Source organism: Rhineura floridana, chromosome 17 (assembly GCF_030035675.1).
Source record: "Rhineura floridana isolate rRhiFlo1 chromosome 17, rRhiFlo1.hap2, whole genome shotgun sequence".
Taxonomy (NCBI): Eukaryota; Metazoa; Chordata; class Lepidosauria; order Squamata; family Rhineuridae; genus Rhineura; species Rhineura floridana.
In genome coordinates, this window is record NC_084496.1 from 5,836,995 (window position 1) to 5,861,670 (window position 24,676).

The 24,676-nt window shown below is 42.1% G+C and overlaps 1 non-coding gene and 1 pseudogene across 1 annotated transcript; one reads left to right on the forward strand and one right to left on the reverse strand.

The window, feature by feature from the left end:
- Nucleotides 1–14,037: 14,037 nt before the first annotated feature.
- On the reverse strand, nt 14,038–14,156 carry LOC133372160 (5S ribosomal RNA; annotated as a pseudogene).
- Nucleotides 14,157–20,351: 6,195 nt separating this feature from the next.
- TRNAV-UAC (transfer RNA valine (anticodon UAC)) lies at nt 20,352–20,423 on the forward strand. The gene has a single exon. It is a non-coding gene; the product is annotated as a tRNA-Val (tRNA).
- Nucleotides 20,424–24,676: the final 4,253 nt, after the last annotated feature.

Below are 24,676 nucleotides of genomic sequence, written 5' to 3' on the forward strand. Positions count from 1 at the left end.
AGCCACATGAAATATTCACCCCAGCAGCTGCTTCTCTGTTGTTGGGGTGAGGAGTGCTTAATCCTCCCCCATTGCTTTCCATCTGAAGCACTCCAAGGTGTTTTTCCTCCCAGTGGGGATCCAAACCTCTGCTTGCAAGGTCAAAATAAGTATGTTTACTATACAGCTTGGGACCAGGATACCTAAAAGACCATCTCATCTCTTGTATGCTCTACAGAAAGGACCTCCAGCAGATACAATCTTAACAAGAGGTCCATTGCAGATGATGCTTTAGTGTGGTGGCAGCTACCCTTTGGAATTTCCTCCCCTTACACATTAGACAGGCAGCAATCTTTATTGTCTAACCTTCCTTTGTCACTAAGAAAAGAGCCTTTTAAGTAGAGATCTTTCACCCAGTCGGTCTCTGTTTTTTACATACGAAATGGTTTGCAATTGTTTTAATATATGGAATTTCTGTTTACGTATGGGATTGTTTTTAATTGTTTTCATTGTCGATGGGGTTGTTTTAACTATGAGATCCCTTTGAGATATTTTCATGGGAAGAAGCGATTCATAAATGGAATCAAATTAAATGTGTGGAATAGCAACAGGATATGAACAGCTGGCTGGAGTTTTAGGAAGAATGCTATGGGGAGGGGAGGAGAAAAACGGCCCTCTCCACTACCCTCTTTAAACTGCACAACAGGGCCCTCCTGAAGATGCTGTCCAATAAAAAAAAAAAGCACTTCATGGGCTAGCAATGCATGCCACTGCATTAAGAACATAAGAAGAGCCTCCTGGATCAGTCCAGAGCCTATCTAGTCCAGCATCCTGTTCTCATAGTGGCCAACCAGATGCCCCAATGGGAAGCCCACAAGCAGGACCTAAGCACAAGAATACTCTCCCCTCCTGTGGTTTCCAGCAACTCCTTCTATGAAGGCAGATCGTTGCCATCATGACTAGTAGCCACTGATAGCCTTAACCTCCATGAATTGGTCTCATCCTCTTTTAAAGACATCCAAGCTGGTGGCCATCACTGCCTCTTGTGGGAGCAAATTCCATAGTTTAACTATGCATGGTGTGAAGAAGTCATAGAATCAGAGTTGGAAGTCCTTATTTTTGTCTGTCCTCAGTCTTCCAACATTCAGCTTCATTGGATCCCCCTGAGTTCTAGAGTTATGAGAGGGGGAGAAAAGCTTTTATCTATTTTCTCCATGCCATTCATAATTGCAAACACTTCTGTCATGAAGAAGCATGCGGTTGAGGGACTTAATGTCTTGCCATCCTTCCTGGCTTTCACAGAATCCTTTGAACATGCAAGTTTCAAAAATCCAACACCATACCTCAATTTGTCTATCTAATAAAGAACCTGACTAGAGGGATGGGTAGTTTATAAGAGAGGATCCCTGTTCTCAGTGCCGCCTTTGGAGATTATATCTAATGTTTTTCAACAGGAGAACAGCCTTCAGAAGTCAGTCAATCCTGATCATCTTGGACTTGGCCCATTAACCTCAACTTGTCAAAATTACATCTCCCAAATCTGTCTCTCTTAATGATCATGTCAAATTGCACTCAATTACACGAAGATCTGTTCATTGCCTTTTTCAGAGAGGAAACAGTGAAAACTCCACCAGAAATTGTAATACCAATGTTCTAATTCAACTGGAATAAAGATGGAACCAATGAAATCTTAATTAACAGTTCACAAAAGGCTGCTTAATGTCATGTGCCATATGCATCTTAATTATCCCACGGTCTGCAATTTGGAGGATTGTGAATGCTCATCCCAATTCTTCAGCACATGCAAAGCTAAAAGCTGATGCTTGATTTGTATTATCTTTTTCATACAGCATCCTGGTCCCACTTGAAACAAACAGCACTTCTGCCTTAATGTCTGAAGCTGTGATTAGGGATGCTGTGAATATTTGTGGTTTTCTGCAACTGGAGCAAAACATTTGCTTTATTTTATTTTATTTTGCATATTTTCCCCTTGCATAGGGGAAGGGCCACAGCTCAGTGGCAGAGCATCTGCCTTGCATGCAGAAGGTCCCATGTTCAATCCCCGGCATCTCCAAGTAGGGCTGGGAGAGACGCCTGCCTGAAACCCTGGACAGCCCCTGCCAGTCAGTGTAGACAACACTGAGCTAGATGGACCAATGGTCTGACTCAGTATAAGGCAGCTTTCTACGTTCCTATGTTCTCTTTGCAAAGATGTATGTCAAGGACAAATGCATGTATAACAAAGCACACACTTTCTAAAGTGAAAAGCAGTCTTTTTAAAGGTTTTTTTTATGATGTTCATAATATTGAAAAGTTCTTTTTGCTTGCTGTTATATTTGTTGTTATGTTATTGCTTTATTATTTTTTGCTATTAGGAAATTGTTTTTGCAATTGTTTTTGATATGTATTTCTGTTCACTTTATTGTAAACCGTCTTGAGCACAATTTTTTTGTGGAATGGCGGCATACAAATAAAATGATGAATGAATGAATGAATGCATGAATGAATGAATGAATGAAAAGCCATCTTGAGAGGCTGCGATGCTGATCAGAGAAGCAGCAGGGAGAGGAGACTGCAATTAATCCTTGCTGCATGAGCCATTTTTGTTTTCAATTCAAAATCACCCCTCACCTATTTTTAAAAAGATAAGTACATTTTAAAATGATATGTTTTGTTTTTCTCGGCTATGGTGGAATCAAAACTGAAACTTCATGGTTGATTTCAGCTCAACCCAAGGAAACTTCCTGGGATGAGTTCTGTTTTTCCTTAGTGCAATTCTGTATGGAAGGATGCAAGTACACTTCAAAAAATAAAACTAATGGACAACTATGCTTTTGCAGTGTCGCTTTTCATGCTCATTCCTCCTGCCATCTGAATGCACTTCAACCAACTTCCAGATACTCCATATGCTGTGCTTATTCACCTTAATCCTCTGTGGGAGAAAGTTTAGCATGATATCCAAGCACGATGGAGAAAGTGTGAAATGTCTCCGCAGATGACTACCCAAATGCAGCCAGAAAGCAGCACTGGTACCTCTAGCTACTGCTTCTTAGCTACTGTGAACCAGTTACTGACCTGAAAGAATTCACGTGTGTGCTATAAAGTCTGATATTTCAGAATGCTAATCCATCTGTATCCTATTTCTGAACTCCAATTTTCTATAAGTGAATACCATTTTGAAGCTCCTATAATGGTTAGAGAGATAAATCAAATTGGGACGCAGGATACACAGATCTATCCAGAGGGAAGAGGAAATAGTTCTGCTGGTTTAACAAAAAAAAGTCACCAGAACTCAAAAATAAATGTTGATGTCTAGCTAACATCTCAGGCCTCTCAGACCTCACACACAGATAGCCTTCATCAAACGCACATTGAGATGATGTGATGGCCCAGAAGCTTGGAACACAGGTGTCAGAACCCCAGCCTTGATTTAGTTAAATAAGCCAAACCAATGGCAAATCCTATATTGATGATATGGAATGTTCATGAACATTCCAACCGCTCAGGGGTAAACTGTCAGAAGAAGGGATGGATGAACATCCCTTAGTTTGAACCAAAGCGGGCTGTGCACTGTCAGAAACTACAGCCTGCCATTAAAATAAAAGCTTCCATGATTTTCCCATATCCATGTGTGTGCATGTGTGCATGTGTGCGTGTGTGTGTGTTGTGTGTGTGTGTGTGTGACACAGCCCCTCCCTGCAAACACTCATAACTCTCTCTTGCACAGCCATTGTTACTAAGCCATGATTTCTGGGCTTCCTTCTTCAGAATAAATCAAATTCCAAGACAGTTCCACCAGCTGAGGTTTACCAACTGCCCTATTCAGGAAATCAGGAAAGATGTATTATTCATATGCCATTGAGACCACTTTTACACATTCTATGTAGTGGGATTTCCATGATACTGGAGCAAGGATGAGGACATTACTGAGCACTATAGACACTTCCATGAATGACCCTACCATTAAGCAGAGTGAGGTGGCTGCTTCAGGCAGCAGATTATAGGAGGCAGGAATGGGGCAACATTTTCTGTCCAGAGGATGTACTCCCTTTGGAGCAGCCTTCAGGGGCCACAGCCATTGGTGGGCAGCATCAGAAGCAAAAGTGGGCCAAGCAACCTTTGTGCAGTAGGCTAGTTTATTCACACCCACCTAACCCTCTCTCCTTCATCCAGGCAAGTGAGGAGCATTGTCAGAGTTCAGGGACACATTCCAGCCAGGCAAATACATTCAAGGAGGGTGAAAAGCAGAGCTCATGAGGGGTATGCCTCGGGAGGGGTGTGTGGCCTGGGCAGAATCCGAGAGGCCAAATAGAGAGGCCTGGGGGGGCACATTTGTTCCCCAGGCTAGATATTCCCCATTCTTGCTGCAGAGCACTGTTCTTCAACCTTGGGTCCCCAGATGTTGTTGGATTACAATGCCCATCAACCCCAGCGAGCTTAGACCTACAGCCAAGGATGATGGGAGTGCTATAGAGGAAACCATCAATGTTCAAGAACAATTTCACTGCCAGCCCAGCAAGCTTCTGGACATATAATGGACAGGGCACCATCTTGTCTTTTGCCTCAGGGTAGCATAATGTCGGGCTAATCCTGATTTTACTCCTCCTCTTCCCAACAGCCACAGGTCATGCTATGAGCGTTAACCTGGTTGCTCCAGATCACCTTCACATGCCCTCTTCTACCCAAAATAGCTACCATCCTAGTCTGAAAGCATCATTCTAAACTCTGCTGTCCACATGGGCAGCGGTCAGAGCCTGGAAACTTCATTTGTACAAGGAACTAGTTTTAGTTCAACACATCCAAAAAAAGGAACTCATTTCTGTTCATGTTTGTCCCTTGGCAAAATGAACTAGTTCAGTTAATTCAGTTCACAGTTCAAATTTGTTCAAATGATCTTTGGCAAAAAAAAATTAAAATGCAGCATTCAGAATGTTACAAGCTGCTGACTTCCGGGAAGGGTGACTTAGCCTGTGCCTGCTTTTGAGACGGGCTCCTGCCTCAAAAGAAGCTTATTCAGATATATCAGTCAGATTTTTTTTTTTTTTGACTGATTAAACTTCTCCCGGGTAGGGAGAAACGAAGAGATTAACCTCAAAGCCTATTTTTGTTGGGACGACCAGATCTCATTAATTTATGGGACGAGGTCCAGCCGACGAAGGTGGGACGGATTTTCAACAACAAGCTCTATCTGATAAAGCGAACGTTCATCTTATCTTCTAAGAGAGAACGCACTAACAGGCAAGCACCCTTCTTTCTATATTTTTCTTTTACTTGACTTAAATTGTTGCTGTTTAAAAGAGATTTGCCAGATTGATCGGTTTTTGACATCTCACTGGGGAGCCATAACTTCTCTCTGCTACTCACTAATTAATAGCTTATCTCTGTTTTTGTTGCAAAAAGCTGTCCTGGATTTGCATTCTAAAGATATACACAGAAGAGGGATTTCTATTCCAGATTTTTATTTTGAAGAATATTATATTGTCTGAGACTACTCTCTTTTTGGTCTATTTTATTTTGACGAATCTGTTTCCTGACGACCGCCATTAATTGTTTCGATCCTGGGAACTGCATTTTGTTTACTTAAGCATGGAGAGATAAGGCTGTCTGCTCTGTTTATACTGTGATGTCACCAAGTTTGGAGTATTAACCCAATTGTTGCTGAAATAAGAAGTGGTTTTCCTATATTTTTCTTTTAAAATGGCAATTAAGAAAGTGGCTGAGAATCTGGAAATAACTATGTTTCAGAAAATAATGGATGAGATTGAGATAACGAAACAAAACCTGCGACAGGGTTGTAAGGAGCTGAAAATTGAATTGAGTAAAATGAAGCAGGAGATTAAAGATATAGGGGTCCCTGTGAGAGAGGTGACCCTGGAAGGGGTCCCTGTGAGAGAGGAGACCCCGGAGATTGGAACAAACGTGGAACAGGAAAAAGATTTGGAGTCTATGGACTTTAGAAACAAAATCTATTGTTTGGAGACACAGGAGATTAAAGACATAGGGGTCCTTGTGAGAGAGGAGACCCTGGAGACTGGAACAGGGGTCCCTGTGAGAGAGGAGACCCTGGAGACTGGAACAGGGGTCCCTGTGAGAGAGGAGATCCCGGAGATTGGAACAAACGTGGAACAGGAACAAGATTTGGAGTCTATGGACTTTAGAAATAAAATCTATTGTTTGGAACTCAATGTTATCTCTGAAGAAATTAATGAAGATTCTAGAGATAAAGTTATCAATGGCATGGATAATCTTCTGGACTGGAATGATGTGATGGAGCCCAATATAGAGAAAATCTATGGAATTAACTGCAGCCATGTGACAATGGAAAAACTTTCAAGAGATGACCCAGTGTATTTTGAAAAAAAGAACAGAGATATGATTTTACAGCAGTATTTCAGCAACCTATTTAGAATGGATGGCAAGAAAATATTTGGGATAGAGGTAATTCCCATCAGACTCTTACTATATGACTATGGCTCTGACAGCAAGATTATTATGGAATACTGATAATGGAAGATTGGATACTGAAATTACTGGACTTAACAAGACTACTGAAGATGGAAGATGGAAAATGGAACTAATAGGGATAATAGAACAATGGCTACTGAAATTACTGAACCTAACAGATTCTGATGTGATGGATTAATTGAAATGTTTATTTTGACTATGGTTATGACAATAAGATTATCATAATTAGTAATGAGATGGATTAATCGATATGCTTATCTGGAAAAAAAAATTGATAGATATATTTCTTAAAGAATTGAAACCTCTCTTTGACTTTTTGTGGAAAGAATAAAGTAATGTTTATGAGATTTGATGATTAAGTAAGATAACTACTGGAGGAAAGTGATTTTATAATATGACTTAAGAGACAGGATTGTTATATATTATAGACTTATAACTGATTTGATCTTTGACAAATGGGAAGTCAATATTTTACTCTTTATTTTTTATTTTTGTTTTTTTTTTTCTTTTTTTTTTTTGTTTAACTATTTTTGATTTTGTTTTTTGTCTTTGAATGTTTTATGATTTTGTCTTGTATGTTTTATGAAAATCTGAATAAAAATTATTGAAAAAAAAAAAAACAGAATGTTACAAGCTGCTGTGCTTAAGTATAAAATATACTTAAGAAAACTTTAAAAACATCAAAACACACACTGTGGAATGTGAGTTGTTTAATTTATTTTTCCCAGCAATTTTGATCTTTAACCATAAAGGCTTAAAAAGTAATATATAGTATTTTATGTATTTTAATTGTCTTTTATATATTTTAATTTATTTTAATGTTTTTGTGATTTTATTTTTTATAATTTTATTATGTGTTTGATTTTATTTTTGTAAGCCACCCTGAGTGCCCTATTATAGGGTAGAAGGGCGGGATAGAAATATTTTAAATAAATAAATAATAAATAAAATGTTTTAAAAAACATGTAAGAGAATGAACTTAAAGGTGAACTAGAAATCATTCAAAGTTCTGCCTCAAAATTAACTTAATTCACATTCAGTTTACTTGGCAATCATGGTAACTACTTTAAAGTGTAGTTCAAAGATTTCTGCATTCAGTGAACTTCGTTAAACCCAGCTAGTTCATTCCAAGCACTGGTTGCAGGCACACTGAGGTCAGCAACCTCCCAAAGGACCAGATGCCAATTATGGCTAACTACAACTTAGCAGCAACACTGATGGGATGAGTGAAGACTTTAGATGTCCTCAGTGTGTCAGGCTGGCAGCAGACACTCAACAGTTTGCCAAACCTTGTTCCAGGATGGTGTTTATTGAAGTGCAGGCATCACAAATGTGGCAACCATGAGCACCAGTGTGCCTGCCTCTGAAGGCACCTGCAACAGGTCTCAGTAAATAACCCCCTCAAAAATCCACACTGCACAAAAGACTGCTTGCTCTTCATGCTTCCTTCCTGTTTGCTCTGGCTCAGCCTCACTACATTGAACATGCCCCCTTAAATATGCCCACATTTCATCCTGCCTTCCATTGTGAACAGAAGAGAGGTGCAAAGAGATTCTCTCTGTGGCCACATTGACACCAGACATTTATTCCACTATTATTCCACTTTAAACAGTCATTGCATCCTTCAAAGAATCCTGGGAAGTGTAGTTTGTGAAGGGTTCTGAAAGCTGTTAGAAGACTCATGTCCCTCTCACAGAGCTACAATTCTCAGAGTTTTCTAGGAAGACGAAATGACTGTTAAACCACTCTGGGAAACTGTAGCTCTGTGAGAATAGGAGTCTCCTAACAACTCTCAGTGCCCTTCACAAACTACACTTCCCATGATTCTTTCAGGGAGGCCATGACTGTTTGAAGTGGAATAAAACTGGAATAAATGTCTGGTGTAAATGTGGCCTGTGGGTGAGCTCAGCAGTGGCTGATATAAGTGTCTTTTTCTCCATTGATGGGGACAGCTGGGGGGGAAGAGACACCTGCACCATTTTATGCCCCTTTCTCTCTTTCTGCTCTGTAAGATGTGGTGGCTATGTTACACCCCACAGCAGCCATTTTGTGTCACACCACACACCCAACGGCAGCCATTTTGTGACTGATGCCTACAGCACTTTTTCAAAATTCTAAATATGCCCATTGGCCCATAAAGGATTGGTGGGTGAGCCCCTGATGTAGCTTCACTTAAATCCTACCTGTATGAAGCACTTCTGTGTGTGTGTGTGTGTGTGTGTGTGTGTGTGTGTGTGTGTGTGTGTGTGTGTGTGTGTGTGTTTTAAAATGTGTACTTAAGGAATCTCGTCTCATTCTCCATCCTCGTTTGTTCTCTGCCCAAGGTGAACCAGGCCACCATACTCTTTGAAAAGCTCAAAGTGTTATATTAGCAACCTCACCTATTCCACTTCTTGTTTAAAAATGGGATCCAAAATCCATGAAGGAAGTGGGGATAGCTGCCAAATGAGGTATAATGTCATGCAGTGAGAGTAATAGCTGAAAATGAAAGCATTAGCATATAAATTTTAACTCTCAGGAGTCTAGACATGCAGTGGGAAAGGGCTTGAGATTCTTACTGTTTTTAAAACAGCAATTATTTCTCATGACAGCAGTTAAGCCCTACTGAACTCGAACAAGCACAGTTTCACATTCATTGCACCAACCTCCAACAGATACTGTATGACTTAAATCAGGTGACATTTATCTTCCCAAGAGCTGTGCTAAATAGTCTCAAGTTTCAATCATTCAGGTAGAAAATAGCAATTTTAGCAGGGTAGAAATTCCCCCCTCCAAAAAAAATCCCATACTTGAATTGTATAAATACAATTCTCTTTCTTTTTTTTTGTGCTCTCATTTGATACCACTGTTGCCCCTGGTTTAGTTGCCATGAATGAGCCCAACCAGTCAGGGATCCCATAGTGAACAGGATGATATCACACCATGAAGCAGCAAATTAAACTTGGCTATATAACAGCATGGTTAAGTGTAAGTGAGAACAAGGTAAATAAATAACAGGGGACCCCAACTTTATTTGAGCCCATGGGCACAGAAGCAATTTTGAGAGCATCATGGACACCATCACAAAATGACTGCCAAAGAGGGCATGCCTATTCACAAAACTACTGCTTAGCCAGGAACAAAGTCCTGAGAGTTGTTAGGAGACTCCTATTCCCCTCACATAGCTAAAATTCCCAAAGTGGATTAACAATTAATCCTTCTTTACAAGGAACTCTGGGAACGATAGCTCTGTGAGAGGAATAGGGAGATCCTAACAACTCTCAGCATTCTTAACCAGTGGTGGACTGTCCAAGGTCCCGAAGCCTATTCCCAAAGTAGGTTCAGCAACCTTGAGAAGCTTCTTGAAAGTTCAGACTAAAACCCAGAGCGGATTCCACTGCCCCACTGGCGTGGGGCCATCAGCCGCCACTACCCTTAACAAATGACAATTCCAAGGTTTCTTTGGGGGAAGCCATGGCTATTAAAGTGGTATAATACTGCTTTAAATATAAGGTGCAGATGTGGCCGATCAGTAATTTGTCACTCAGGCAGAGACTGAACAGCTTGCCTCCAGACCACATACACACACACCCCAAAATGATTTCATTCTTCTCTCTTGATTCTCAATAAACTGGGTGGGTGGAGAAAATCAACAGTGATGTCTATCAATTATAAGGAGAGAGAATCCAGAGATAAATTTAGGTTGGGGGGGTTACACTTGGTGAAGGAAGGGAAGAGTATTTAACCAGCTCATTCCGAAAGTAGAGGCCAGCTGTGGGCAACATGTCTGATGACAAGTTTTGCATACCCAAAGTGAAGCATTTTATCCATTGCATCAGGGGCTCAGTTTGACGCAGAATGGAGTGGAGGACTCTCGGTGATTCCCTTCTGCACTGTTCTTCTTGAACAAAGAACGGAGCAGCAAGGAAGGTGGGCAGAAATATAATTATGTTCAGCCTTGATCAAATTCCGTGAACTAAATCATAAAAAGTACATGGCTTCATGCTGCCGGCTGGAGGAAAATGGAGCGACATGGGGCAGAAAATGAGGCGTTTACATTGGGGCCTTTTCCAGCTGTAAATGGATCGTGATTTGCAGCGATCAAAGGGAAAGTGGGGGGGAAAGGTGCATTGTACCGCACAGGCAGGTACAGCAGTTTCTTCGCTCTTTTTTATGTCTATCCAGATCACAGTGGCTGGGATTAATCCAAAACAGGGGAAGAGTCGCAGCTCGGTGATGCAGCATCTGCTTTGCATGCAGAAGGTCCAGTCCCTGGCAGGTGTGGAAAAGACTCCCTGCCCAAAACCCTGGAGAGTTACCTGCAGTCAGGGTAGACAATCCTGACATAGAAGAACCAATGGTCTGACTCAAGATAAGGCAGGCTCCCATGCTGGAGAAAGGCCATAGCTCAGTGATAAAAAAAAAATCTGCTTGGCTTCCTAAAGGTCCCAGGCATCATCCCTGAGTATCCTGGAAAGGGCTGGAAAGGACTCCCTGCTTGACCCCCTGCCAGTCAGTGTGGACCACACAGAGCTTGATGGAACAATGGTCTGACTCGGTATATGGACACTTCTTACGCTCCTATAGGACAGCTGGTGTAGCACAGCGGGGAGGAGAGCCTGGCTGGGAGTCCAGAGTCTGTGAGTTCAAATCCCCGCTTGTGTCTCCTGGGTGTCAAGGGCCAGCTAAAGATCACCCCACAGGGAGTGGCTCAGGGGTGACGTGCCCTGCCACCTGTGCAGCCGCGGGCAAGCGGCATCGTCCCAAGGAGCCCAATTGCTGTTTGAGAGGTTACTAGTAGTAGTAGTATTTATTACCCATCCTTCACCCAAAGGTCCCAGAGCAGGTTACAACAATTTAAAATGCAGCATTAAAAACAAATAAAAACATCCTAAAATTACAAAATAGGGTTGATTCCAAAAACATGCATTTCAAGTCTCAAAGGCTAGGGTAAAGAGTTATGTCCTCAGTGTTCGTCTAAAACTGTACAACGAAGTTGCCAGATGCCCCTCAATGGGGAGGGAGTTCCACAACTTAGGGGCACCACAGAGAATGCCCTCTCCTGGATCGTCACCTCTCAAGCTTCCAAGGGTCGCAGAACTACCAAAAGGGCCCCTCTGCTGATCTCAATACCCAAGAGGGTCTGTAGGGAAGGAGGCACACCCAGGTCTATCTGAGCTATGACTAGTGTTGAAAAACAAGCAGAGAAAGGCTTTTGATCTTGCTTAGCCATTTGATGAAAGGCTGTCCTTAACTGAACATGCCCATTTCACCTTGGAAATGAACATCTGTGAACATTTGGCTCAATTTTCATTAATGCTGATTAGCATGTGTTGGGTGTTCAAACCTGCTTCTGATGTGTAGATCTCCTAATTACATTTTTCAAGTTAGTTTGGGTATACATTAGGGATGCCAATTGCCATTTTTATTGTTTGGATCCTTAAGGTACAAAAAATAGATCAAAATTTAGATATAATAGGAATGAAGATTAAAGAACAAGAATATCAAGTGCAATTATATGTTGATACCTATTGTCTTTTCCCTAGTCCATCCTCCTGGGTTCTGAAATGGCATGATTTAATTTAATGAATTTTTCCTTTTATCATGATTCTCAATAAAGGGGAGCAAATCTGTAATTACGTCCATCAAGTATAAGTAGTCCTACAGGGCTGCCCATTCCAATTCTAACTTTATTAAGTACTTAATGCCAATGGTAATTGCTAAACTGTCAAATATGAATACTGTTAAACTGGAAGCTTTGTTAGAAGATCTTCAATCTAATTTAACTCCTTAGAGCCCCTCTAGGCCAGCTACGCATAATAAAAATACTCATTTTGCCTTGTATAATTTATATCCTATCAGGTTTACCTCCCAAAGTACTCCCATACAAAATTTTAACAAAAATGTAGGAGGGGTTGTCCTACACACACAGGTATGTGAAAAATATGGCAATGTTTTATTATAATTTTGAGTTGCAGTACACAACTCACTTGGGTCCAAATTCAAGGATGTTCATCCATCCCTTCTTCTGACAGTTTACCCCTGAGCAGTTAGAATGTCCATGAACATTCCATATGATCACAGTGGGGTTTGCCATTGGGGGTTGGCTTATTTTACTTAATCAAAACTAGGGCTCTGGCAGCTCTTATTCCAAGCTTCTGTGCTGTCACATCATCTGAATGAGTGGCTGGGAGGTCTGAGAATGAGTGTAGGGGTGTCTGAGAGATGGTATTATCTAGGCCTTAATGTTTGTTTTTGAGTTCCTGTCACTTTTTCTTTGATAAATCAGCAGAACTCTCCTGTCCAAACGGGCCCAGCATGGCTACAGCAGTGCCTTTCCTCAGTCCAGGTTGCAGCACCCACTTCAGCACTCTTGTTCTTTCAGATGAGGCAGCGGATTGGTCAAGTTGAGCCAAGGAGGTTCTATGAGGAGCTAGCAGGTAAAACCCTGATCAGCAAGGGAGCTGTCCTTGGGCCCATCTAGTTCAGCATCCTGTTCTCACAGTGGCCAGCCAGACACCTCTGGGAATCCGACAACCAATACCTGAACAGAAGAGCATTCTTCCCTCCGGCAGTTTCTAGCAACTGGTATGAATACTCCCTCCAACTGTTGGGGCAGAGCAGAGCCATTGTGCTCCTCACTATGAAAACAATGAAAGCAGAAGGATAGATCCAGCCTTGCTATCATTCTCACCACAGTCCTTCTCCTTGGTATTCAGGCTGTGTTCCAGAGAACCCTGGAGCTTCTCAGAAGCTTATCAAGGGTTTCTCGATGAGAAAGGATCAGTCAGGGCAGGCAAGCTTCCCAGAAAGGCAGCTTGCTCATTGCTATTGACCCATTTTGCAGATGAAAACAAGGAAACATTTCAGTGCTTGCATTTACAATGGGCAAATTAGTCTATTTCTGACCCATCTCTCTCTCTCTCTCTCTCTCTCTCTCTCTCTCTCTCTCACACACACACACACACACACACACACACACACACACACACACAGTTTTTCTCCCAAGATGCACATTTTTGTTTTTTCCCCCAGATGTGCATTTCTAAATGTATTTTGAGACAGCAACTGTCGGAACATGCAGGAGGTCCAGAAGCCAATGGATAACAATGCAACCCTAAACATGTCTACTCAGAAGTAAGCCAAGTTCGATAGCCCAGGTAAGTGGGGTCAGAAATGCAGCCTTAGAGTTGTATCTGACTAACTTTTACTCAGAGAGTAGACCCAATGAAATTAACAGTTCTAAGTTAGTCGTGTACATTCATTTGAATTGGTCTACTCTGAGTAGGACTGTCACTGGAGACAACCCATCAGTTCCAATCCACTTGCTAGTCTGAGGTGTCAATCAGGTCCATTTGAATCAGAATATGCAAAGACTGAAGTCCTCAAGCATCCTTATCTGTACCTCCTTTATTTTCACAGGAAGGGTCATTACCTGAGTGCCACCGTATCACGCATTTCTTTTCTCCATCTGCTGTCATTGTTATATGCCTTCAAGTCGATTACAACTTATGGCAACCCTATGAATCGACCCTATGAATCTTTTTTGGATATATTCGTAGGGTTTTCATGGTAAGAAGTACCCAGCAGTGGTTTACCATTGCCTCCCCTCTAAGCCTACGGCACCCAGTATTCCCAGACGGTCTCCCATCCAAGTGCTAACCAGGCCTGAACCTGCTTAGCTTCCAAGATCAGATGAGATTGGGCATGTTCAAGGTAGTAAGGCCATAGGCCCATCTGCTGTAAGTTGTATTACTTTACTGTGCACTGAGCTTCTATAGCAGGACATGGTAATAAACTGATCATAATGGTTTCCTTATATATATATATATATAATATAATATATATATATATATATATATATATATATAATTTATTATAATTTAATATATATTTATATATATATATTAAAAACAGTGAAGAATGTTTACTCTCAGAATGGGCCTGGATGCACTTGTTATAGATTAGCTGTGACTTACATTCATTTGAGGGAGAGCCCTTGGCTCGCTGGTAGAACAGTTTATTTGCATGCAGAAGGTCCCAGGTACCTCCAGGTAGGGCTGGGAAAGACTCTTGTCTGAAATCCTGGAGAGCATCACCAGTCAGATCAGAGTAGACCAGCCTTCCCTAACCTGGACCGTAGGAGCACTGGAAATTGCCTTATGCTGAGTCAGACCAATGGTCCATCTAGCTCAGTATTATCTACACTGACTGGCAGTGCCTCTCCAGGATTTCAGACAGGAGTCTCTCCTAGCCCGTCCTGTTGGGGATTAAACTTGGGACCTTCTGCATGCAAGGCAGATGCTCTGCCACTAAACTATGGCCCTTCCCTGGTGTCCTCTAGCCATCCTTGCTAGGGATGACGGGAGCTGTACTCCAAAACATCTGGAGTGCACCAGGTTAGAGAAGGATGGTGTAGACGATATTGGATTAAATGGTCCAACGATCAGACTCTGAAGCAACTTCCGGTGTTCCTAGAGGTATATGATATGTCTGAAAAAAAAAACACAATATGTAACAGCAGGGGAATGGGAACTCTGATCCTTGGTAACAGCTTTAATCATGTCCAGAGCAGCAATGCAATTTTCTGAAGATCTTGACACCAAGCTTATCCAGATGTTTTTTTAATCTCGCTACTTAATCTTTACAAGAAGCAAGTTTTCTCCCCAGATTCTGGTAAAAATATGAACACTTCTTGCATATTGTATGCCTTATTAATTATACACACTTTATACACAGGAAATTATACGTATATACCCTCTGGTTTCCCAAAGTAACCAGCATATATACAGATACATACAATAATGCATATAACTGTACAAAAATACTTACGCATTAGTTTGTACGGGAGAAATGTAGCACAGCATGGCGCTTGACTCTTTCATACATACCATACATGTGATATACAGTCTTGCATATCATTTTGCATATAATTGGGCTTTTCAATTAAAAAAAAACCCTCAACAACACATGAGCAGCTCAGACATAAATGGGCGCTCAGTTCAAGAGCCCGTCTGAGGTGAGCAAAACTTGAGTAGGTCAGAATGACCAATGTCCCCATCCTCTTCCCTGCTGAGTTCTAAAGGGCAACAATGAGACGGAGGAGGAGGAGGAGATTGACAGCCAGTGCCGCCCCCTGGACTGGTTGTAAGGAAGAAGACAGGGAGGTGGGGGCTGGGGGGCAGACAGAGCTTGGTGGGGCATTGCTCCACTTGCCCTAATCTACCAGCCACCACTGGGAGAAGCTCAGGCCAGGTTTGTATTTAGTCCATTGGCCATCGTAGTGCCACCCCCTGGATTTGGTGTAAGAAAGAAGATGGAGGGAGCTGGCTGAGAGCAGACTGAGGTTGGTAAGGGGATGCCCCATTTGCCCTACAGGGGCAGCCTCTCCTGCCTCCACACGCACATCCATCTGGGAATCGGTGGCACAGATTCCCATCAGATTCAGCCTCATCACCTGTCTTTTTGGTCAGTCAATGTGCTTTTGTTATAGCTCCAGAACATTATCTTGTTTAAGGGTGTGGGGAGATGAAGTGAAGGTCTGAACACCCCTTTAGAAAATACTTGAAGAGTGACGGCCGATCACACACAACACACACGCACACACAAAACACACCTCTGCCCCAACAGGAAGAGGGGAGATAAGAGAATGAAACAAGAGTGCCGACACACTCGGCCGTTGAATGGATTTCATTTTATTATTATTTAAAATGCTCCAGGGAGGAACAACTCTCCGTAGCTCTCTACGCATTATGGCTTTGCCTGCCTGGGAGGAGGTATTGCGAGGCTGTTTTAATGAACAGATTGAAAGCTTTATCTGACTTTACTGCATCATCAGTAACTATCTTTCCGTCTCTATTCTCTCCTGGAAGACAAACTTCTCCCAGAGCTACTCAATAAATACTAACGGAGAGGGCTCCTGCCGTAATAGCACACGGGGGATCTATTTCTTCCTTTCGCACCAATGGTAGAAAGTTCTCGTGGTGACAAACACACACACACACACACACACCCTGTATTGCTGACATCAATAGATTATGTGCTTAAATTGTGGGCTCAGGTATGGCTCAACTGGGGCATCGCAGCACAGCATCCCTGCGTACCAACACGATCTGGGGTTTTTTGTATCATGCGGCCTCACCTGGAGAGACCTTGTTTCTCATCCTCGCTCTTTGATGGATTTAGAGAACTGCCAAATCCACACAGAGAGACTCAAGAATTATGAAACGTTGCCACGTGGTCCTAGCAAAGATGACTTGAGGCCTATGCACGTGTTACTCATGTGTAGGTTTTACTTGCATACAGCCTGGAGAGGGGCTGTTCATTTAGCCTTGCCCCACCCCAACATCAGATCTTCTCTAGCCAAGTTCAATCCCCAGCATCTCCAGAGCTGGGAGAGGCCCTGAAATCTTGGACAGCCACTGCCGGTCAGAGGAGACAATATGGAGGTGGACGTTCCAAAGGTCTGACTCAGTATATGACAGCTTCCTATCCCCCTAAATGATATTTTATATAAATCGCTTATATAAATTGTGGTTTGTATGTGGTGGACAATGGTCTAAGTACAAACAAAAATGGGGGTTAGATATGGGGGAGGAATTCAGTTTACATTTAAAGGTGAACCTATCTAATTTGCACTTTCCAAAACAATGTACAAACTGAAATTCAGGGTACTGGTTTTGGTGTACAAAGCCCTATACCGTTCAGGAACAGGATACCTGAAAAACCGTCTTACTCCCTATATACCCAGTCAGTCACTGTGCTCTATAGGTGCGGGCCTCCTGCAGGTACCTTCTTATCAGGAGGTCCATTCCGCACAACATAGGAAGTGGACCTTTAGTGCAGTGGCACCTACCCTTTGGAATTCCCTCCCCTCAACTACTAGACAGACACCATCTCTGTTATCTTTTCAGTGCCTACTGAAGACCTTCCTCTTTCAACAAGCCTTTTAAGTAAAGACCTTATCACAGTCTGTGCCTGTGCTAGAATTGCTTTTTAAGATGTTTTTTTAAAAAAAGATGTTTTGTTTTAATATGCTTTTAAGGATATTTTGTTGTAATATATTTTAAAGTCTGTTTTTATGAAGTTTTAGAGTGTTTTTAGTGCTTTTGTTTGCTGCCTGGGCTCCTACTGGGAGGAACGCCGGGGTATAAATAAATAAATTCACCCTTTTCTGAATTCTGCAATGCAATTATCCAAGTAAGGTGTACATAAATGCCCACACTACAGTAAAGTGTGCATAAAAATACATCTATTCATGGAAATAACATACAAAAATGAGTTATATTGGGGAAAAGGCTTTGCAAAAATGTGTCTGCTAGGGAAAATTGCATGTATATTATGAGAAATTTGGACTAAAATGATGATGAATTTTCATGAGGGCTTTATCAAAGAAAATCACAAACTGCAATGTGGAGACCTGAACTTAAGAGTGGCAAAATGAGAAACGGAGTCATGGCAGGACTCAAAGTGTGGCCTCGCTGTGCTCTGCACATAGGTATGCCCTTTATGCAAGTAATCCATGCATTGCTACACTTTGGAACTCCCTGCCCATTGATATTATTTATTTATTATCATTGTTTTTACCCCGCCCTTTCCCCAAAACTGGAACTCACGGCGGCTTCCAGATAAAAGCACACATATAATTAAAAACATACAAAAGTCTAGATTAAAATCAAATTAAACAATTTACAGTATTAAAACCATTCATACATACAGTTAAAATAATTCAAACTCAGTTTAAAATAATACAATTAGGCAACAGCAATGCAGCACCCTTCAAGACCTGTCCTTAACAGCTTTCAGTTCCAAAGGCTTGTTGAAATAAAAAAGTCTTTGCTTGCTGATGGAAGGACTGCAAGGAGGGGGCCATTCTTGCTTCCCTAGGAAGGGAGTTCCAAAGCCTCGGGGCAGCCACTGAAAAGGCCCTATCTCGCGTCTCCACTAGTCGTGCTTGTGAGGACATAGGTATTGAGAGAACGGCCTCTCCTGAGGATCTCAGGGCCCGGGCAGGCTCATATAGGGAGATACGGTCTGACAGATAGCCTGGACCTAAGCCATATAGGGCTTTATAGGTCATCACCAGCACTTTGAATTGTGTCCGGAAACAGAGTGGCAACCAGTGGAGCTTTTGTAACAGTGGAGTCGTATGGTCCCTGTAACCAGCCCCAGTTAACATTCTGGCTGCAGCACATTGCACCAACTGAAGTTTCCAAACAGTCTTCAGAGGCAGCCCCACGTAGAGCGCATTACAGTAATCTAAACGGGATGTAACTAAGGCATGTGTCACCGTGGCCAGATCAGACGGCTCAAGGAACGGGCGCAGTTGGCGCACTAATCTTAATTGTGCAAAAGCACTCCTGGTCACCGCAGAAACCTGGGCCTCCAAATTTAAAGCTAAGTCCAGGAGCACACCCAAACTGCGAACCTGCGTCTTCAGGGGGAGTGGAACCCCATCCAGCACAATATTATGCAGCATCTTCACCATACTGTTTTCAGAACCCGCTGAAAGTTGTTGTTGTTGTTGTTTAAGCATCCCTAGCTGGGCATGTAAATTTGGCATGTGCTTGAATATATAATCTTATTTTATAATGCATATTTTAGAACTGCTGGATTTATTCTGAGAAAAAAATTAGGCTAGCTAATCTTCCTAATAATTAACATCTGAATTCATTGGTAATTTTAAAGTATATTTTATGTAAACCGCTTAGAGGTTTTGATGATTAAGTGGTATATAAATCCTATTAAATAAAAGCAAAATAAATCAGGCTTTTGAGGATTTTCTGTCTAGGTTTCCCAGAGTCCACAATGCCATATTAAACAAGCAGGGAGTAAAATCACACACAGGAATCCGAAGCCATCGGAATAACTTACTTCTCAAAGCTCTCCCAACGTGAAATGAATGAAGGCATGATCCGGTGCTTAAGATATCATGGCTTGTTGCTAGGGCAACTGCTATTCTGTCTCCCAAAAAACTGCAGTATGTATGACAACTCAGTTATAGCCACACATGGAAAGGAAGGCTTTGCTCAGACTTCACTTTGGCTTAGCAATTAATACTCATAAGATGCAAGGGCAGCTCCAGATTTTCTGGGTCGCCAGGCAGAATTCCCAGCAATCCGCCTCCCTCAAGCAGGAGACCTCTGCCTCCCCAATTTTCAAGCACTCTTAAAGTCCTTGAAAGGTTGTCACACAGAGGAGGACCAGGGTCTCTTCTCAATCATTCCAGAGTGCAGGACACAGAACAATGGGTTCAAGTTATGGGAAGCCGGATTTCGAATGAACATCAGGAAAAACTTCCTAACTGTTAGAGCAGTACGACAACGGAACCAATGACCTAGGGAGGTGGTGGGCTCTCCAACGCTGGAGGCATTCAGGAGGCAGCTGGACAGCCACCTGTTGGGGATGCTTTAATTTGGATTCCTGCATTGAGCAGAGGGTTGGACTCGATGGCCTTATAGGCCCCTTCCAACTTTATGATTCTATGATACTATGAATTGAGTCCTCGGTCCTTAGTCCCACCCTACCTCTTCATTTCCCAAAGGGTAGGACAGAGGTAGGGGCCCTTCTTCACACTGAGGGTCATATTCCCTTCTAGGCAGCCTTCCAGGGCCCACATGCCAGGGGTGGGTGAGGCCAGAAGCAAAAGTGGGTGGATCAACAAACGTTAATGCATCCACACATCCCTCTCTGTCCTCCATCCAGGCAAACAAGAAGCATGATCCTATGCTTAAGATATCATTCAAGGACATGTTCAAGAAAAAACACTCAGGAAGGGTGCAAAGCAGAGCTAGGGAGGGGTATGGCTTTGGGAGAGTCCTGAGGGCCTGATAGAGAGGCACGGAGGGCCGCATTTGAAGTTCCCCATCTCTGTGCTAGGAAATCATCCCAGAGAATGGAATTGTGATTGCACAGGGCCTAGCTTGGCGGGGGGCGTAGCTCAGTGGCAGAGCATCTGCCTTACATGCAGAAGGTCCCAGGTTCAATCCCTGGCATCTCCAGGTAGGCTGGGAAAGGCCTCTGTTGGAAACCCTGGAGAGTCTCTGCCAGTCAGTGTAGGCAATACTGAGCTAGAAGAATCAATAAAAGGCAGCTTCGCATGTTCCTAGGGAGTCCTTCAACCATCTGTGGGCCCCCAGCAGCTGCCCAACTTTGCCAGTCACTGGTGCCATCCATGATTAGAAGAAAAGCTGACAGAGTGTTAGATGGTGTGGCAGATAAACACACTCCTATACCTAAACCAGCTCATTGATAGGAATCTAAACATCCTTTGCATCTGTCTTCACAGTGGAAGATATAGGGCAGATCCCTGAACCTGAACTAACATTTGCAGGAAGGGATTCTGAGGAACTGAGACAAATAGTGGTAACGAGAGAGGAAGTTCTAAGCTTAATGGACAATATAAAAACTGACAAATCACCGGGCCCGGATGGCATCCACCCGAGAGTTCTCAAAGAACTCAAAGGTGAAATTGCTGATCTGCTAACTAAAATATGTAACTTGTCCCTTGGGTCCTCCTCCATGCCTGAGGACTGGAAAGTGGCAAATGTAACGCCAATCTTCAAAAAGGGATCCAGAGGGGATCCCGGAAATTACAGGCCAGTTAGCTTAACTTCTGTGCCTGGAAAACTGGTAGAAAGTATGATTAAAGCTAGATTAACTAAGCACATAGAAGAACAAGCCTTGCTGAAGCAGAGCCAGCATGGCTTCTGCAAGGGAAAGTCCTGTCTCAGTAACCTATTAGAATTCTTTGAGAGTGTCAACAAGCATATAGATAGAGGTGATCCAGTGGACATAGTGTACTTAGACTTTCAAAAAGCGTTTGACAAGGTACCTCACCAAAGGCTTCTGAGGAAGCTTAGCAGTCATGGAATAAGAGGAGAGGTCCTCTTGTGGATAAGGAATTGGTTAAGAAGCAGAAAGCAGAGAGTAGGAATAAACGGACAGTTCTCCCAATGGAGGGCTGTAGAAAGTGGAGTCCCTCAAGGATCGGTATTGGGACCTGTACTTTTCAACTTGTTCATTAATGACCTAGAATTAGGAGTGAGCAGTGAAGTGGCCAAGTTTGCTGACGACACTAAATTGTTCAGGGTTGTTACAACAAAAAGGGATTGCGAAGAGCTCCAAAAAGACCTCTCCAAACTGAGTGAATGGGCAGAAAAATGGCAAATGCAATTCAATATAAACAAGTGTAAAATTATGCATATTGGAGCAAAAAATCTTAATTTCACATATACGCTCATGGGGTCTGAACTGGCGGTGACCGACCAGGAGAGAGACCTTGGGGTTGTAGTGGACAACACGATGAAAATGTTGACCCAGTGTGCGGCAGCTGTGAAAAAGGCAAATTCCATGCTAGCGATAATTAGGAAAGGTATTGAAAATAAAACAGCCGATATCAGAATGCCGTTGTATAAATCTATGGTGCGGCCGCATTTGGAATACTGTGTACAGTTCTGGTCACCTCATCTCAAAAAGGGTATTATAGAGTTGGAAAAGGTTCAGAAGAGGGCAACCAGAATGATCAAGGGGATGGAGCGACTCCCTTACGAGGAAAGGTTGCAGCATTTGGGGCTTTTTAGTTTAGAGAAAAGGCGGGTTAGAGGAGACATGATAGAAGTGTATAAAATTATGCATGGCATTGAGAAAGTGGATAGAGAAAAGTTCTTCTCCCTCTCTCATAATACTAGAACTCGTGGACATTCAAAGAAGCTGAATGTTGGAAGATTCAGGACAGACAAAAGGAAGTACTTCTTTACTCAGTGCATAGTTAAACTATGGAATTTGCTCCCACAAGATGCAGTAATGGCCACCAGCTTGGATGGCTTTAAAAGAAGATTAGACAAATTCATGGAGGACAGGGCTATCCATGGCTACTAGCCATGATGGCTGTGCTCTGCCACCCTAGTCAGAGGCAGCATGCTTCTGAAAACCAGTTGCTGGAAGCCTCAGGAGGGGAGAGTGTTCTTGCACTCGGGTCCTGCTCGCGGGCTTCCCCCAGGCACCTGGTTGGCCACTGTGAGAACAGGATGCTGGACTAGATGGGCCACTGGCCTGATCCAGCAGGCTCTTCTTATGTTCTTATGTCCTCTCCGTCTGCCCAAAGTGCTGCAAGGTTGCCCCAGGTAAACAGGCAGCTACATGTTACAACGAATGGATCAAAAGACAGTTGTTGTGTAGCTTCAAAACCTGATCTGTGGTTCTGCAACTTTGTGGGGTATACATTAGCAGTGTGCATGGGTCTATAGATACACATAGAACTTCTAATCTATTTTTTAAAAATTAATATCACCTTGGATCTTTTTTCTTTTCATTCCCTTCCCTTCCTAAGTGACTATCTAAAATAAAGTTGTCCAAAATATCCTTTGAAATATTTCCCTTCTCCTACCTACCCAAGAGCCCTGTAAATCCCCCACCAATCTCTTATTCACATGGCATTCATCCCTCTCATGACATGATATGTCACCAGGGAAACATTTCTCATACGATTCAATGTCAGACTTTTCTGGGCTCTTTGCACCATTGGGGATAGCAGGCAGACACGATGGAGCACCAGCTGCCCACAGGGAATGATAGATCAACTGCTGAAGCAAGATGCTATGGCAATAAATTTCAGGACCAGGTAGGAATTCAGAAAACAGTGTGTGTGTGTTAGGACTGTGTTATCCCTCATTGTTTTTTGCTTGCTTTGCAGTTTGGGGTACACCAGCAGTAAACCAATTTATCACTAGTTTACATGGCAACACCTGGCTAAGTTCGAGCTGCCTTTGGTGTATAATGCCCAATGCAGCTTGGGACTACGATATCTGAAAAATTAACTTACCCCTAAATATACCCAAACAATCCCTGCACTCTACCTGTGAAGACCTGCTGCAGATACCATCTTAACAGGAGATCCATTCCAAACATCGTAGGAAGCAGATCTTTAGAGTTGTGGCACCGACCCTTTAGAATTCCCTCCTCTTAGAGTGGCTGGATATCCAGCAAGATGAGCAACTAAGAAATTCAATAAATAATAAAATATTAGACTGGCGTCATCGCTGTTATCTTTTCAGCACCTACTGAAGACCCTCTTCTTTCAACAAGCCTTTTAAGTAGAGACCTTATCCCAGTCTGTGTCTATGCTGGAATTTTTTTTTAAGTTTTTTTTTAATATTCTTTTTTTAAAATGTTTTATTTTTAAGATGTTTTCTTTTTAAGATATTTTAAGATGTTTTTAGTGTTTTGTCCCTTGTTTGCTGCCCTGGGCTTCTTGTGGGAAAAAGGGCAGGATAGAAATTTAAGAAGTAGTAGTAGTAGTAAAAGTAATACCTTCTGATTCTGCCTCTGTTGACAAGGTGGGGAACCACTTTTGTCCAGCACGATGGAATATAAAATGGTCACATCAGCTGTGCACACATTCACAACCATTTTTATGTGCCACATATAGGCCTCCTCCACATTTGACCTATGTATGGTTCCTGACCATCAGCTTGTCACATGTTTAGCTTTTTTTCTGTTCAGGTTTTGTATCTTGTATATTTTCTGTTTATGTCACAAGATGTGGGTATTTTTGTATAATCCCTAGTGGTTCTGTTTACAGAGGGTTCTATCATGCTGCGTTACAGAAGAATTGCAAAGTTATTTTCATAAATGATATCTGCAACAGCAACATTGTTTATATGGTAAGCCTGATTTTTAATTTTTAGTATATTTTTAGTATGAACTGTTACATTTTTTAGGTTAATAAAAAGCATTTTCATATATCTTTGTTTTATATATTTGTTAAGCATTGTAGAACTGAATCCACGTACAAAGAGAAGCTCTCCAAATAGATGCCACTGATGAAGACTTGAATCAAGTCGAAACATGTTTGGCATATTTGGGAATATTTGGCATAGTATTTGAGATTTGTTGTGCATTTTGCATTTTATATTTCTGTATTTGTACACGTCTGCGTTTTATTGTCGTGTTGCCATTGGGAGTATATGTATGTTTCGTCTATAGAGCTAATAATTCATATCACACCCAGCGTAGTAAAGGGCATGTGCATTTGAAACTGGGTGTTATTGTGTATTCTGTCAGCTATTAGTCAAGAGTATTTTTTCCACTATTCATTTCTATATATATTTTTTTAGAATCATATCATGTATGATTAGACCTTGACTTTATTTGCTTTTCTTTAGTGGGTATTTTTGTGTCTTTCTGCTATCTGGTTTGATTTCTTTCTTTATAGTAATTTTTGTTCATAGATATTGTTAGCATTTTAAACACA